General features: G+C 23.2%; 1 long non-coding RNA gene across 1 annotated transcript in view; it reads left to right on the top strand.

Annotated features, from left to right (window-relative positions):
* The first annotated feature begins 245 nt into the window (after positions 1-245).
* The window catches only part of LOC127286591 (uncharacterized), a 30,828-nt gene continuing 20,582 nt past the window's right edge, over positions 246-10,491 (top strand). Inside the window, exon 1 of the long non-coding RNA XR_007843763.1 lies at positions 246-4,238. This is a non-coding gene — a long non-coding RNA (uncharacterized LOC127286591). The remainder of the gene's footprint in view (positions 4,239-10,491) is intronic.

Genomic DNA, 10,491 nt, shown 5'->3' with positions numbered 1-10,491 from the left:
TTTTCTAAAAAACTACGTGGTAAAAAATTCTGAAAAAAATCATAACTTCCTAAATCAATCTAATGAACAAACTGTCAAAATTTGGTAATTTCCTTATATTGCCAGGGAGAATCCTTAACGCGACTATTTGGAATTGAAAAATTATCTTTTTTAAACCTAATTAGATTTTTGAATAGAGCAAACTCGACATAAATAAATTGATATTATTTAGAATAAGGATAAAAAAAACACTTGAATCATTTGTTTCATAATATAATGTCCATTTAAAAGGTCTTTTTTATTCACGTATTTTAATCACTTTTCGTCTTTCTCTTATTGTTTTAAACAATATTGTATAGCGCTTTACTGACGCTTTTTGTTGACATTACGTTGAGAAGGTACAATAGGGCGGAAATTCATGTCACAGTATAGGGGTAAAGTTACAATACAAGTCAGCAGGAAGTTCGCGTTAATCAAGCTCAGCTTAATAACTTTTTGTTTAATACAGTTATATAGGCATATATATATATATAGTTAACAGATGAAATTTTTGCAGAAGAAATTCGCAAACAAAAGACTTAACTGCTAAACATAATAATATTCTACATATAATATACATAGTTTGACACGCTACTATATAAAAGAAATCGATTTTTAAATTTACTTTTCTTTATTACATGTGACAATTCAATTAAATCAGATATAATAAACCAATTTCGTGTGTATATTTTTCAAGGACTTTTTAGTGACAATTTAAGAATTTTATTTTGTTTTGAAAAATATTGAGGCCAATTAGAGAGAATAACTTGTATTTTTTTTTCCTGTCAAGAGCTTGTTTGGATTTTTAACAACTCTTAAATATCCTCAATGTATTCACAAGGATTTTGTATTATAGAAGATATACATTTACTAATAAAATTGGTCAAAGATTTTTCGACATATTAGTCTCGATGTTTCTAATATATATATATATTATAGTTTATATTACAGTTTAGTTTAGAGATTGAAAATTTTTGTCAGAAATATATTGTGTCAGATAAAAATTTCTTAAAATTACATAAATCTGCTATATAGTTATATAAACAGTGGCGTAGGAACCAGTGAGACAAGGGGGGCAGTTGTCCCATTTAGTTTTTAAGGCTAGGTGCAACTCGTCAAATGTAAACAAACATGAAAATGTACGTAATTATTGACAAATTTGCAACAGTCCTTTTTTTAAATAGAAAATAAAAATTGTTCTTTTTCTATGTAAAAATGGAAAATTCATATATATGTATATATAAAACTACAGCCTGACGCTGTATTTGACTAATAATATGAATAATATTAATAATTATAATAAAATGAAAATTATACTGAAACAACAATTTTCTCTAGGTTACGAAAAAAAAACCATTTGAGTATATCTGAGGCACGGACGTTGAGAACCTAGGTGGGAGAAATAGTGTGGGAAGGGGTAAAAGACCTAGTCTCTGTCCTCTGGTGCGGGTATAATTTCAGAATTTTACCCTTTCCAAGATGTGACCGTCCAATCGCTTAACTCTTTCTCCCACCTAGGTTCACAACGTCCGTGCCTCAGATATACTCAAATAGTTTTTTTTTCGTAACCTTAAGAAAATTGTTTTTTCAGTGTAATTTTCATTTTATTATAATTATTAATATTATTCATATTATTAGTCAAATACAGCGTCAGGCTGTAGTTTTATATATATAAATTTTCCATTTTTACATAGAAAAAGAACAATTTTTATTTTCTATTTAAAATAAGGCTGTCGAAAATTTGTCAATAATTACGTACATTTTCATGTTTGTTTACATTTGACGAGTTGCACCTGGCCTTAAGGAGATTGGAGGGTAAACATAACCTCAAAAACCTGTCAAAACTAAAAAATTGTTTTTAACGCAAACAAAAATATAATAAATATTAATTTCCAACAATTTTAGACGATCTAGATTTACTCCTTTTGAAAAAAATTATTTTTTTTCCAAAATATTTTCTCAATAATTATTTTTCTAACATTTGCAAAACCTCAATTTTTTCGGAGCACCGACAAAAAGTTATAAGTAAATAAAAATCTTCAGAATATTTAAATAAAATTTTTTTTAATATCATATATCATCCAAAAATAATAAATTTTTGCAATAATTCTTTCGTTCCTCTGTGCAAAATAAAGTGATTTATGTTTTTCGTGAGTTCCAACATCTAATTTTTAATAGTTTTTTAATAATAGCGTTTTTAAAAAAATTGAAAAATTTAAGGTTACAAAATCACATTGTGAACCTCCTATGCTTTTGATATTTAATATTTTTAAAGGGATGAATAAAATTTTTACCATAATATTATGGTTAATGAACTCAGGGAATCATCGAGTTTCACATATATTAAAACTAGATTTTTTTAAAATTTGGTCGCAACCACTATTAGACGAAAGTCAGTGGACTTGACCCTATTGTAATAAATATGTTATTAAAAAGTTATAAACAATAAAAATTTTATTTATTTAATAACTTTTTAACAACATACTTATTACAATATAAAAAAAGGTAACAATTATAGAGAATGTTTCACTGAGTAAAATGAGCTTTTGTTTATAAAAATTGGTTAAAAATTGCAATTTTTGTCTGATTTGAAAGAAAAAAAAACTAAATGTTAAAAAAATAATTATTACCCTAATAACACAAGATATCTTGGGATATATTGATAATATCCCGTAGATATCCTAGGGATGTCCTATGGATATCAAAAGGATTTCTTAAGGATATCCAAAAAATCGGCGGTTTGGATATCCTTTGGATATCTGAGGATATCCACATGATATCTTCTGGATATCTCTATAGACTTTCATAAATGTCCTCCAGATATCCCATAGATATCGTCAGGATATCCCACAGATATCATCAGGATATCCCATACATATTGTCAGGATATCCCACAGATATTTTCAGGATATTCTCAGTATATCTTCTGGATGTCAAGAAGATATTCTCAGGATACTGTTTTTAAAGTCATTATGAGACTACGAGTGAGAATATTCTGTGAATTAAATTTTATATAAATAAAATAAAATGCAACTTTTTTTTCGAGAAAGTTATTTAATTTGAAAAATTATTAACTAATTTTTTTCTCATTCGTGATTCATTCCTTTATTCATATGCTTAATATTGTCAGAAAATAAATTGGCTTAAACAATATAAATTCTTCCCAGCAAATAACGAATAACTATTAATATTAATTATACATTAAGTGTATGAGTTTATTTAAAAACTTTGAAAAATGCGTTTCAAATCTTCATTTAAAATAAATTAGAAGCTCATAAGATTTTTGTTTTTATTATATTATTATTCATTATATTAGCTTAACAATTTTAACCTTTAAAAATTTTTAGTTCGAGATATTAAACATCCTAAGAATATCCCACGGACATCCTGAGGTTATCCTGAGGTTATCCCATGGATATCCTGCGATATAATATCCAATAGATATTTTGTGGATGTCTTAGGGATATCCTATTGATGTCCTGTTGATGTCCCACAGACCGTCGGTTTGGATATCCTAGGGATATCCTATGGATATCCTAGAGATATCCTATGGATATGCCAATATATCCTGGGAACCATTCTAGGATATCGAACATTGATATGGATATCCTAGGGATATCCTTTTGTTATGAGGGTAACAAAATATTTTGGAAAAATATCTTTTTTTTCGAAAGGAGTAAATCTAGATCTCCTAAAATTGTTTGAAATTAATATTTATTATATTTTTGTTTGCGTTAAAAACAATTTTTTAGTTTTCACAGATTTTTGAGGTTATGTTTACCCTCCACCCTATCCTTAAGGAAATACACAAGTGTATATCAATAGTTTTGTCTCACCAGAAAAAAATTAGTTCCTACGCCTCTGTATATAAATGACATATGATATTTATAGTCAATTTGTCCTAATAGTTTACAATTACAATTCGGATTTCTCAAAATATTGAGGGGAATTACAGTCAGATTACTTTCGAGTGTGTGTTTATAATTATTATTATTCAAATTTATGGCGATATAGGTTTTTTTTTTTTTGTCGTTCAGGAAGAAATGTTTTCTTCATTATTACTGACATGAGAAAATTATTTACAAAATGAATTTTGCGAAGGAACAAAAAGTAATTACAACGACGTGTTTTTGGAAACAGTATAATAAATGCAAATAGAAATGCATTATTTAGATATGAATGAAGACAAGAAGATATATAATAATACAGTTTTTCATAAGGTAAAATTATTATTTACAATTTGTTATTTAATATATATATACCCGCGATCCTTCCGCTTGCTGCGAGATTCGATAAAAGGCGGATATTTTTTTTTTTTTAACAACAAATTTTTTTATTAGTATTTTTATTATATTAAATAATAAAGAGGCAGCTTAAATTAATAATAAATATTTTTCTCGTAATAAATTTTAAAGATATGGTTATTTTGTTTTTTTTTCAACATTTTTCATTAAAAACTCTCTATATAATGTAATAAAAATCTATTTTCTATATTAAAGAAATAATATTTCCTTTGCAACAAATTTACTTTATTCTCGTTTTACTTTTATGTAATCCAAACTAATTAAGTTTTAACAATTTCCCTTTTATGTTGGTACAAAATAAATATTATTGATCGAACAAAAATATAAAAAGTAAAAGAAATAACGTAGTTCATATATATATATATAACTGCGATATTGAAACTTTATTGCAATTTCCTTATTTTTTTCAATGAATTGGATAAAATAAATATTTCCTTTTTCTCTGTGTGTCGAGAAAAAATAAGTCAACGCGATTTTTTTTTAATAATTTCTATACGATATTGAATTTTTTAATTTTTATTAAAATTTTTCATTTTAATAAATTTAAAAAAAAAAAATTTTTTTTTTTTAAAGAGAAACTTTAGTAAAGAGCCTGAATAAATAGTTTTTAATTTGATCATATTATATGAATGAGATCGCCCTTTCGTATCTCGCTTAAAATATCAAAATATACGAGGTATTCCATTTAAGCGTATTCGTGGTCATTTTTCGAATAACCTTTGAGAACTAATTTCACATAATTATAATATAATATAATATAATAAAACTCTTCTATTGAGCTTTTTCTTTCAACTTTCTCCACTTTTTTTTCCTGATAATATATTAATATTAATTTTAAATTAATATTAAACTGATATTAATTAATTAAAATTAATATTAATTAAATTTAAGACAAATTATCCTCAAATCAGGACGGTTAGACTAATATTTTTATTTAATATTTAAATACTCATTTTGCGTAAAATTTCTAATTTAATATTATATTCCCTAAGTCTGTATTTTTTAAAATATATCTATATATAACACTTGAACCGATTTTGACAAACGAATAATTAAAAGGGTCATGAAATTACTTATTTGACTTACTAATGTACTTAGATTTTTGACTCGCGAAATAGATTGTAACTACTCGACAACGACCTGCAAGGTGTAATCGATAAATTCATTTCGGTCAAGAGCTGAGGGTCTTTAAACTTTTGGTCAAATATTATTAGCAACTTTTTTTTTGTTTTAACAATAAAATTATATTGATTACAAATTTTCTAGCCGGCTATTTTTCATATTTTTATTTTAAAAAATTAGTTTAACGAAAAAAAAAATATTACACTTTTATAATTCGAAAAAAAATTTTGTTTTTTAAAAATTAATTAATTTTTTATTTAAAAAGTAAATTTAAAAAATTAATTATTTAATTACTTATAAAATCAATTAGATTTTTTATCATTATTTAAATATTTACATAATGTATTTTGAGTTTTTCTCAATCTTACTTGATATATATTATATTTATTTCTCAATAAACTCTTGAATATTATAAAAGATTTTTATAATAATTATCTTTCGTACATCTTAATAATTATATATTTCTAAATTACAATTTTTCATCACAAAGATAGTGACAATAAAATTTTTATATTTAAATTATGTTGTACATTTTTAATACTTTTTCTATAAAATTTTCATTTCACACTATAAAACATCATTTTTTATATTTTGACAATATTTTATTTTTTGCGATAACATTTCTTATCAAATCAAAACAAAATTCAAAGTTAATAATTATTATATTTATTATCGTAATTTTTTGTTTAAAAATGCGTTTAAAATATAAAAAAAAAAAAAAAGAAAAAAATTTTGTATAAAAGTTGAGAAAATTGCTTCTTTTTTATTTTGTAATAAAATTTTAAAACTAAACATAAATTTTTAATTAAAGTATTGATTTTCAATTTAAATAAAGAGAAATCGGACAGGCAGTCAAAACAAAAGTTTGTCCAACTTAAAATTTTTTATTTTTAATATTTTAAATAATTAAAAATTGAATTTTTAATATAAAAATTATAATTTTCTGACAGTAGGAGAAAATTTTGCAAATTCTTTTCTACTGTTAAAAAATTGTCATTTTTGTTAAAATCCAACATTCAATGGTCCAAAATTTCAAAAATTAAATTGCTAACACTGAAACGGTCTTAAATTTAAAAAAAAAAATTTCCAAGAATTCAAAAGTAATGACTAACTTTTGTTTCAATTGTCTCATTCTTGCAAAAAGAAAATTATTAAATAAAAACAAATAATTTTTTATTTTGAGACTATTTTTAAAAATTAGGCCTGCTTAATTAAAGAAGAGAAAAATTTTTTTTTTTATTAAAATTAGTTTATTTTTGATTACCAACTAATTTTATTTTCAACTTATTTATTTGCAATAATGTTAAAAATAAAACGATTTACCCACTGTCAGAGAGAAATGTTTTTTTTTTACATTTCAACTAAATACGCGGTAAATTTCAACAATTTCAATTATCAATTCTGTCAATAAATAATATACGTGAATAAATAAACACAAACTCTTCGCACAGTATATAATAATATATATAAATACTTGCAAGTTTATAACATATAAATTATAAATGTATTTGATATTTGGAATACATCAAGACAATATTGCAATGTGAAACTAGCGTTTCGAAATCTAGTTCAATCCCTCTTGTGCATCGCATTCAGGGAAATCAGGTCAATCGAGTCCTGAAATTCTTTACACTAAGAATTTTTTTAAACTTTTTTTTTCTTAGATATAAAAGAAAGTATAATAAATATATATATATATATATATTTTACTATACAATTATTTCGATATATAGAATTATATATGGAATATATTGAGCTTAACATACAATAAATAAATATGGGGCATTCCATGTGAGATTTTTATTCAAAAAATTTTTTTGACTGGAACATTTTTTTTTGGAAATCTTTATGAAAAATAAAAAAATATTTATTTTTTATTTTGATAAAAATTGGGAAAGTTATAATTTTTTTTAAATAATAATAACGTAACCACTACGAAAGCATCTAAATAATGGAAATTAAGTCTAAAAAGTCACTTTTTTTACTTTAATTTAATATTTTAGATGCTTCTGTTGTAGTTACGTTATTTTTTAATACATAGGGGAATATACTCAGGGTTGGACACTTCGCTTTTCTTAAAATAAGAACACTAGCGCCATCTATGCACGGACGTGGCGAAGCTTCTCGTAGTGAAACCTAACTTTTTGTGCCATTACATTTTTGGAGGATCAAAAGTAGCGTCTGCTGTGACGTCGGTGCATTTGTATAGGAACGAAAAAAGTTTTTATGAGCGATGTGATTAAACATAAAAAAATGAATAAAGAAAACAAGAAATCGTCAAGTTAAGTTTATTGCATGTATTGTGGGGTTCATGATTGAAGAAAAAATGAAGTGTAAAATCGAATCGCGAAACATAACTGCTTATGGTTAGCACAATTCGAAAATGTTACTTCTACTTAGGGTTGGAAACTTTTTACACTCACGGTTGGACACTTTGTTAATTATGAATTTGACACAATTTATAAATAAATATACAAATAAACATTGACGCACACACACATGGCACATATTCTGCCAAAGATATTAGAAAAATAATAATAACGTTAAAAATAAAAAAATGAACCTAAAAATCGTTTTCAGTAACGTTATAAATGTTATTTTATTTTTTTACCCATAATTCGCTTCGATTTTCACAAAGTGTCCAACCCTGACGAAATTTTTTTTTTTAAATGATCAGAACTTTTTTAATTTTAGACCAATCAATTTACGATCTCAAGCAAAAGTGTTTCTCTTTTGTACATCTTTCTAACAATATAACTCAATTGACTAAATTTATTTTTTTAAAAAAAGATTATAAACAAAGTCAAAAACGACGTGCAACCCTGAGTATATTAAACTATTTAAAATATTAAAGAAAAATCGAACAAATTTTTTTGTATAATATTATTTTTTTATCGATTAGTAGGACAGGAAAAAATGCAGTTCAATAGTATTCGGCTTCTGACGACGTTAAATTAAAAAAAAAATCATAACTTTCATAATTTTTATCAAAACAAAAAATACGTATTTTTTATAAATACTTCGGGAAAAAAAGTTTCCAGTCAAAAAATAATTTTTAAAGAAAATCTCACCACAATTATCCCATACATATCTCCTTATTTATCGAAGAATATTTTATTTATTAAAAGAAAAAAACATTTTCATTTTAATATTTAATGACAATAATATTTCTAATAATGTTAAAATAAGTATTTGTAAATTAATAAAGAAAAACACAGAAACACATTTTTATTTTTTTTTTTTTAATTTTTATGGATATTTTAAGAATTTTATCAAAAAAATAAATAAAATAAAAAAATTTTGCTTGTTAGTTGGTTCTAGTTTTATTTAAAAAATTTTTTTTTTTTATTCTTTTCTGAAAAATATAATGAAAAATAATTCTGAAATAAAATAAAAAAAAAAAATTAAATAAATTATTTATAGATAAATAATTTGCGTTATCGAATTTTTTGTACAATAAATAGTGGAAAATTGATTTTTATTTTAAAAAGTAAAATTCTATTATTGAAAATTTTTCAAATGGAAAGAGAATTTATTTTAACAAAAGTCTATTTGATATTATTCATATAGGGTATTAAATGTCCTATTATTGTACTGAAAATCTTTTTGCCTGTGAAAAGATTGTAATATAATGTAGTTTATATAAATATAAGTACAAGTGAATTGGATTCGTTGCTTTTGAAGTCTAACTACTGCTCTTGAAGAGCTTTCAAGACTCTCATGAGATCCCGAAGTCGTGTCGGTCCACCCCTAGATAACGTTCATATAAATACGGTTCAAAGCTTGACTCACGCTCAAGTTACAAAAACCTGAACTAACACATAATAAATCGATATACCAGTGAAGCAGCATCATCAAGAACCTTTTTTTTTTTTCTTTTCTATTTTATGTGTGTGTATATGAAAGTTTCAAGGAAATGTCTTTCCAAAAGACACCAATCAATTTTTTTTTTATCTTTGACGTCTTCTTATACTTATAATTTAATCCTTTGCTCATTTTTAGTCATCTGTATCGATCTTATCATTATTTTTAAGTACAGATATAGGAACAACTTTTTTTTTTTATTTCAATTTACAAAAATGGAATTTTAATTAAAATTTTAGATACAAGTGACATTGATTCCTTGGTTTTGTTAAAAAGTGAAAATTTATCAGTAATTTAAAAGAATTTTTAAAAGATTTCAAGGATTTTGTCACTGAAGAAAAAATTTATTTGATTTAAATAATCGATTACTTAATTATTATCAAATAAATATTTACTTTCAAGCAATTAATTTTTATTTTTATTAAATAAACTATATATTTGGACTAATAATTTTTGTATTTGAAACAAATACTATTTAATTGATTCAAGTAATAATTATTTAAAACAAATATTTAATTGATTCGAATAATAATTATTTAATATACAAATAAATATTTATTTGATAATTGTCAATTAACTGATTATTTGAAATAAATTTTTTTTCATTGCAGAAAATAGAATTTTTTTTTCAATTTTTAAGAAATAAATTACACAGATTGGACATTTTTCTAATTTTAATTTAAACAAATAATAAAATACAGTTTTTTCGAACACATATATTAAAGAATTATAAATTGAGATTGTAGTTATTCTTTTGAAATTAAAAAAAAAAAAATCTTCTGAGAATTTGTTTCAACGTTTTTCAAATTCGACACATTTTTTAAATAAATTTCATAATTAATTATTATTCATTAACAAATAAATGTCAATTATTTAAATAATTTAATTATATAGCTTTAAATGAATTGCCTTAAAAAATTATATTTTTTAACGCAATTTATTCAAAACTCATTTACCTAAGTATTTTTTAATTCAATTATTTTTTAATGTAATTATCATTTATTAAAATTAAATTATTTAAGTATTAAAATTTATATTGATAAAGAAAATTAAAATTTTTTTCGAATTTAATTATTTTGAAATTAAATTACTTATAATTTATTTATTTTTAAATTCAATTTTTTGGTGAATTTAAAATTATTTTCATAAAAGAAATTTTTTCCATTAAGTTTATTTTAAATTA

Source organism: Leptopilina boulardi, unplaced genomic scaffold (genome assembly GCF_019393585.1).
Source record: "Leptopilina boulardi isolate dan_hultmark-lab unplaced genomic scaffold, ZJU_Lbou_2.1 LbouV2_121, whole genome shotgun sequence".
Lineage (NCBI taxonomy): Eukaryota > Metazoa > Arthropoda > Insecta > Hymenoptera > Figitidae > Leptopilina > Leptopilina boulardi.
Note: the sequence above shows the minus strand (reverse complement) of the source record. Positions and strands in the feature narration are given on the sequence as shown.